Raw genomic sequence first — 7,692 nt, 5'->3', positions numbered from 1 at the left:
TCACACTTTATGAGACACTCAGGAGATATCTGGTATTGTTGCCGGTCACTGGCACAAGATCTGGTGATAAGGGAGCATCTTTAGTCACCTTGTTGGCGAAACACTTGCTATCTCCGAGACGAGCTCCGTATCAAAGGAATACATAAACGACCTCCGCTGTGAAGGGGGTCCCCCATCGAGTAGCTGCATGATATTCTATGCAAAATAAGATCCATAATATATGTGTGTCTTATTTCTAAATATTAAAGCTGTTGCCGACGCAGTAAAAGCTGCTTATCCACAACAGTGTAAAACTAAGATAGACGAAACTTATTGAGTGTAGCGTGGATCAGGACCTGAGTGGGAAATGATGAGTGTGTAATAAATAAATCTGAAATTGAATTTCTCCACAGTTATTTTTATTTGACTACTGAAGTATTAAAGCCAGTATTACACAATATTAGTAACACAGAAGGCACTAGAACATTGTCAGAATGAATTTGCAGAACAGTTCATCTTCCTTATCCAGCATAGGGGAGAACTCCAGCGGCAGCAGCATGTGGGTAAGCCCCGGCAGTATACGGGTAACCGCTTATCCCTGCCGTGTAGGGGTAGGCGCCAGCAGCGGTGTAGGGGTGGGCAGCTGCAGTGTAGGGGTAGGTACCAGCAGCGTAGGGATATGTTCCGGCTGTGTAGGGGTATGTTTTGGCTGTGTAGGGGTACGTTTTAGCTGTGTAGGGGTATACATCAGTCAGGGGGTTGTAGGCTGACGAATAGGGGTAGGCCCCTGTGTAGCCCAGGGCGGAGTAGCGTCCAGTCACGCCAAAATAGTATGGGTTGTAGGCTGCCCCTGCAAATAAAACGGCACACTATTACCAACAGGGTAATGAGACAACAGTACGGGAGGCATAAATATCCATACATTAGTTAGGTGTCTTTAGTATAATGCGAAATAATAATCTAGTATTAGAAATTATTCAATAAATAATTTTACTCTGTGTCGTATGCAAAGGAAATATAAATGAATTGGAAACGTTAAATTACATGACTTCTAACTGGTATTGCACTCATATTAAAACGAAATGACGCTTTATTGTAAGTAGTATTTGCAGCATATCTCTGCGTTATGTTAATCCATTTTTTATTTCCCTTCTAATGCTGGCATTACCATTACAACAAAGATACATTCTGCAGCTGGTATCCTGACATAAATCTGGAACTAGTTAAAACACAAAAACAGAAAGACGCTATAGATTTCAAATTTCGTTCTTCATCTTCATAGCCTGATACAACTGTCCCATCCACCTTTCCGAAACTGACGCTGTGCCTGCTGACGACTGATGTATGCTGTTTCTCTGATGTAACACATAGTCTTACTGTCTGCATGGTTTTTTATATGCTTTGTTATACTTTCCCTAGAGTCACAGAAATCCTAAAACAGTTGCTACATGTTGCACTATACAACATGAGCCTATTTGGAACGTTATGCCAAGTATATACTCAGGGAATTCCTCATTTATTCTTTCTAAGAAAATATTTGACTTTCACAATAATAATATCATGCATTGAAAAGAAATGGAAGAGTAAATTACAATCTTTCTCACCGCGAACTATACGTTCTACTACAAGCACAGTCGTTCAGCCAGTCCATCTTGAAATACTGTCTGACTACAGATAGCTTTAGGTTTCCATTAGCTACTGAACAATGGACTAGTAATATTCCATTGCCCTCAGTTAACGATAAAAATCTCATGCAATATTCTTCCGCCTCCTTTCTATTTAGTTTAACATAGTGGAGGACACTATTCCAATTAAGAAAATGGACGACAAACAATCTTCAAATTTTGACAGGATTTTAATGTCGACTAGCAGATTTCCTCGATGAAGATGATCTTTATTCAGAGTAATTTTCTTTTAATAAAAACAAAGATTTTGTATTGTTAATGACTACATGAGCTATTTTATTATTGTTTAATTAGTATCCTAATATCACATTTTATCAGTGTGACCATTACACCTCAAGAATGTTCATAATATTCATAATATACATTTACATGCCGAATTTTTCAGTATCGCTCCTCTCAGCTTAATTTATTGAGCTTTTGTGTTCCACGAGCAATTTTTCACTGCAATATCTAGCCATTTCTCCTCTTTCTCTTATTTTGTATCAGTTTGCACTTATATTGTGTCATAGCCGCTGTGTTAGAATAATAATACTCCCAGAAATCACTCTCGTTAACAGGTGGAATCAAAGATAAAAACTGATCTATTTTTGTAAACCTTGTTTATGAATTAGTAGATTCTCATTTGCGAAGGGAAGAAAATGCGATTTGGAATCGTAATATGGATCATAGATATATCATTGCACGAATGCCCGTGTCTTTCCGAGTGACTGAAAAGGAGATTGTTGCAAGCGTCTGATACAGTTGTTAAATTTTCATCTGGTGACCATAACTGTGGATCGCTAAGTGTATGAAGAATCATTCTCCCACCAGGGTATCGCGCCCTGTACTAATCTCGCCAGTTCAGAGCAGCAACATCCTTAGTCACTTGTTCTATGATTTCTAGTATCTGCGTTCGCCTCCAATATTTGTCCTCCAGGGCTTCTTCTAGATTCACGGAAGCTGTTCCCTGACATCGTCAATTACACCCTAACATCATAATCTTTTCTGTAGATGGTGTGTACCATTGTGTATTGTATTGTGTATTTGAACCGGGAACCTAGGAACGACGGAGAGGCTTCGTCCCGCCGTAGCCCTCAGTGGTTCACAACCCCACAACAGGCCACAGCAGTACTCCCACCCCACCGCCGCCCACACCGAACCCAGGGTTGTTGTTTATTGTGCTGTTCGGCCTGCAGTGCCCGCCCTCCTCCCTCCCCTCCTGAGGCGGAATAAGGGGAACCACCCCGCATTCGCCAAGGTAGGTGGAAAACAGTCTTAAAAGCCATCTACAGGCTGGCCGTCACACTGGACCTCGACACTAATCCGCCAGGTGGATTCGTGCCGGGGACCGGCACGCCTTCCCACTCGGGAAGCAGCGCGTAAGACTGCGTGGCTAGCCGGGCGGGCTGGTGTGTACCATGTAACGTTTTCTTCGGCGGTTCTGCTAAGAACAGAGAGGTGCTCGGTTTGAAGTAAGAGAGAGATGGAGATGCAGTCTTTCGCCTATGCTGTGCAACATGTGTATTTAGACAAAGGTGTCACAAGCGGAATTACAATTCAGTGTGAAATTGTGCGAATGATAAGATTCATTAATTAAATTGATTGTGTGAAAGTGTTAGAGAATAGATGAAATGAGATTAGCGACAAACCTAGTACCAAAATTGGAGACAAAGTGGCTGACGAAGCGAAGGAGTTCTGTTCCGTTGAAAGGATATTAACGCATGACGGAGGAAGCAAGGAGATTACTGGGAACAGACTAGCGCAGTCGAGGAGAGCAATCTTCACCACAGTAGGTCTCCCACTACGGAACACTGGACTTTACCAGACAAAGTAATTTCTGAGAACCGCATATGGAATACTGCATTGTACAAAAGTGAGTCATGGGCTGCCAGAAAATAAGATGGTATTACAGGAGGATGCTCAAAATTAGGTCGTTTGCTACGATTAGAAATGGGAATGTTCATCGCAGAATTGGAATGGTAAGCAATATATGGAATCTATTAATTATATGAAGAAACAGTGTGATATGGTATGTGTTAAGACTCAGGGGAATGACTTCCATGATACGAAATGGAAGAGCGCAAAAATAATACCGGGAGATTGACACTGCAATGTATGCAACAAATAACTGAGAATGTTAAGTGCAAGTGCTGGTCTGACAAGGGAGATGCATGACTTCAAACGCGCAAATGCGCTTTCAATATAAATCGTTCATCCCAAAAACAGTTGTATTAGCCATTCGCATTCAAGATGCAACTGTTTTCTGCTATTGTCATTTCTGGTCAGGCCATAAAGATCGTACTCTGCTAGATGAATGTTTTCCGAACAAGAATGTTACGCTCAAGGTAGTGCTACCGCATTCAACAACGTTCTGATGTGTGCTTGTTTAGGCAACATGAGTTCCACATGCTGATTACCTGAGACTACAATGTGAAACACCACAAGTAAAGTTACCTCAACGTCATTTCATCACCAGTCTGCAGTCTGTGTTATCCAGTCAACTTCTATGCAGTAACGAACAAGCCTACTTTACACTGACGTGGCAAAAGCCAGATTAAGACGTTTACATATCAATATCATCGTTTGAAAATGTAATTCTGCCGCGTTTGATATTGGACTGCTTAAACGCAGACGTGATACTGAATGAGAGAAGAAAAAAGAATTTAGTCAGACATGCATATTGTTCTGTTCCAGTTTGTTTTGACCACTTCAATGAAAACGCACCTACACCTTGAAGACTGAATAGCTGTGCACCTCTGGTCAGGTTAGTAGAAAAATTTGACATAGAGCAGTTATTTTAAGCAGAGGGAAGTATAACCATCAGTCACGACATTGCAATGCGTGTTTTTTTGGTTCTACCAACAATATCTAGTTTCTTCGCGTTACCCGAATTCCTATCTTAGACTTCGTGCAGGTGAACATTCAAATGCCTCTGATGGTAAAAGTCGCAGTTTTGTATGCGAATGTCTCAAACCAGTGGTTTTGAGATAAGCGATTAATATTTTAAACACGGCTTCCTGGTGTTATGAGCTTTCAAGATCTCCTAGTTCTTTCTCAAAATATCTATCAGAGGAAGAGATTAGCGCAAGAAATGATATCAACGTGGACCGCCACGAACCATCAGAATGGCGATGGTGCGAGGAATAAAAGAAAAAACTCATTACTGCAATTTATGGTTAATTGATATTTAGATGTTGAGGTTTACATAATGTCTAACGCAATCGGTTAATAATGAAGTTGGATAAAATGTAAACGCACATACACTCTAAGGGCGAAAAGAAAGTGGCACCACGAAGGAATTGTTCGACGGCAAAGAAATGTAATTTGTATGTGCAGACAAACAAATGATTACGACTTCAGAAACACTGTATGATTTATTCAAAGGAAATGGCTTCACAAATTCATTAAGTTTGTTTTGTCCAGTTGGTACATTATGTCTTCAAAATCCCAATCTGTTTGGAGGGTCCTACCCATAATGCTCCAAATTTTCTCAATTGCAGATAGATCCGCAAGTCTTGCAGGCCAAGGTAGAGTTTGGCAAGCACGGAAACAAGCAGTAGAAACTCTCGCTGTTTCTAGGCAGGCATTATATTGTTGAAATGTAAGACCAGGATGGCTTGGAATGAAGGGCAATAAAACGTGACGAAGAATATCGCTGACGTACCGCTGTGCTGTGAGGGTGCCGCGGATGACAACCTAAGGGATCCTGCTGCGAAAAGGAATATACCCCAGACCATCACTGTTAGCTGTCAGGCCATATGGCAGGCGACATTTGGTTGGTAGGCCACTCTGTCCGGGTCCTCTCCAGACACGTCTTCACTGAAACTTGTTAGATTAAAACTGTGTGCCGGACCGAGACTCGAACTCGAGACCTTTGCCTTTCGAGGGCAGGTTTGGAAGGTAGAAGACGAGGTACTGGCAGAAGTAAAGCTGTGAAGACGGGGCGTGAGTCGTGCTTGGGTAGCTCAGTTGGTAGAGCACTTGCCCGCGAAAGGCAAAGTCCCGAGTTCGAGTCTCGGTCCGGCACACAGCTTCAATCTGCCAGGAAGTTTCATATCAGCGTACACTCCGCTGCAGAGTGAAAATCTCATTCACGTCTTCACTGGTCATCGACGGTCACTTTGGAGCATGCATGACTCATCGCCGAAGACAATTCTACTCCAGTTAATGAGACTCCAGGCTAAAGACGTGTCTGGAGATACCCCAGACAGCCGTGGGATACAAACCTGAATGTTACCCGCCATGCGTCCCGACTGCCAGGATGATGGTCTGGGATGCCATTTATTTTCATTGCAGGACCACTTAGGTTGTCACCTGCGGCACCCTAACAGCACAACGGTACGTCGACGATATTCTACACCCAGTTTTGTTGCCTTTCATGGCAAGCCGTCCTTGCCTTACATTTCGGCAAGGTAATGTTCGCCCGCTCACGACTATAGCTTCTACTGTCTGTCTTCACGCTTGACAAACGCTGCCTTGGACAGCAAGATCTCCGGATCTCTCCCCAACTCAGAACCTTTGGATCACTACGGGCAGGGCCCTCCAACCAGCTCGGGGTTTTGACGATCTAACGCCCCACCTGGACAGAAGTTGGCATGATATTTCTCAGGAGGACACCCGACAACTCGGTCAATCAATGAAAAGCCGTACAACTGCCTGCATAAGGGCGAGAACGGGTCAATGCGTTATGGACTTATTCAATTTGTGAAACTCTTTCTCTTGAATGATTCACCCAACTTTTCTGGAATTGTAATCGTTTGTTTGTTTGTATATGTACATCACATCTATCAGTTCCCGTTCCGTTCGGATAATTCCTTCGAGGTGCACTTCCTTTTTCTTTCTTCTTACCGTTTACAAAAGGGCAGGAAAAACGCATATGAAAGCATACGTATCTCGTATGAACATATTGTACACGTTATTACATCTAACGTAAGATGATTTTAGGAGTTCCGTACCTGTGACCAGGGGGTCGACCGCCTTCTTGGATCTCTGGACGCTGGTGTCTTCGGCAGGGGTGGCCAGGGCGACCCCCGTCACGGCACACAGCACTAACACCTGAAACACACAGTGCTGGGATAGCCACGGGTTCTGCAAGATAAAACTACAGCAACTTATTAATACAGGGGCAGGGGACCCAGTTACAAGAAATCGGCATCCGGCAAAATCCGAGACCAACTCGGTCGGCGACGTCCTGTAAGAGGAATATGCGATCACTGACAGTCACAAACCACAAACAAACTCTTCTAACAAACAGTTGTTTCTGTGATGACAGGGCAAAATTAGTTGTTATAGAGAAGTAGAAGAGAAACAAAATATGATCAAAAATTTCAGCCAGCAAGCGATCCAATCTAATCTTTCAGTGTAAGAAGTTTCCGACAGTAAGAGGATTGTAACAACAACCTTGAAGTATCCAGGAACAGAATAAAGCACCCTTATGACTCGTAGGGAACGCAAAGGACAGAACTGGAGTAACGCCTGTGGACGTCACTACTTCGTACAATCGTTAATGGGGGGCACAGTGAATGTGCTGGACTCTTAGGCGTGGTTCCGTGGCACCTATTTTCTTAAGTTTAAGAGTTTTTACGTAGCTTTAATATTTTCTTAGTTACGTGTGAGTGACAATAGTTAATATTCGAGCAGAGTGACTAAGATTATGTAAGAACAAGGAGAAACTAAATCGTCGAGACCTAATACAAACTATGTTATACAGTGACGAAAATTTTTTTACAGTTGTTGTTTAAGTGAAGAAACAGACTCTGGAATTCTCATTCACATTCGCATCGCATTCGTTTGCATATTTTATTCTGATTCTGATTACTGTTCATAGCTAAATTAATATACCAGTGAGTGTATGTTGAAAATATAATATGAAATCTAAATATTATTCAAAGTTGTGTGTTTCATGTATGGAATTCCAGTCACAACTTAATTTCAAAAGTATTGTGAGACAAGTGGCATATGTTAAAGACGAGACTTTTGTGGGAGACTTTTTGGCCGGCTTCGCCGACATTTAATTGTACTGTATATCTGAAAAAGTCGTCTGCAATTT

At 42.3% G+C, this 7,692-nt stretch overlaps 1 long non-coding RNA gene across 1 annotated transcript; it reads right to left on the bottom strand.

Annotated features, from left to right (window-relative positions):
- Positions 1-376: 376 nt before the first annotated feature.
- On the bottom strand, positions 377-6,699 carry LOC126100829 (uncharacterized). The gene is made up of 2 exons (XR_007522215.1): positions 6,599-6,699; positions 377-829 (listed from the first exon to the last, which is right to left on the bottom strand). It is a non-coding gene; the product is annotated as an uncharacterized LOC126100829 (long non-coding RNA).
- Positions 6,700-7,692: the final 993 nt, after the last annotated feature.

The sequence above is a fragment of the Schistocerca cancellata genome, chromosome 9 (genome assembly GCF_023864275.1).
Source record: "Schistocerca cancellata isolate TAMUIC-IGC-003103 chromosome 9, iqSchCanc2.1, whole genome shotgun sequence".
NCBI classification, from domain to species: Eukaryota; Metazoa; Arthropoda; class Insecta; order Orthoptera; family Acrididae; genus Schistocerca; species Schistocerca cancellata.
The sequence above is the reverse complement of the archived record's forward strand: the minus strand, read 5'-3'. Positions and strand labels throughout refer to the sequence as shown.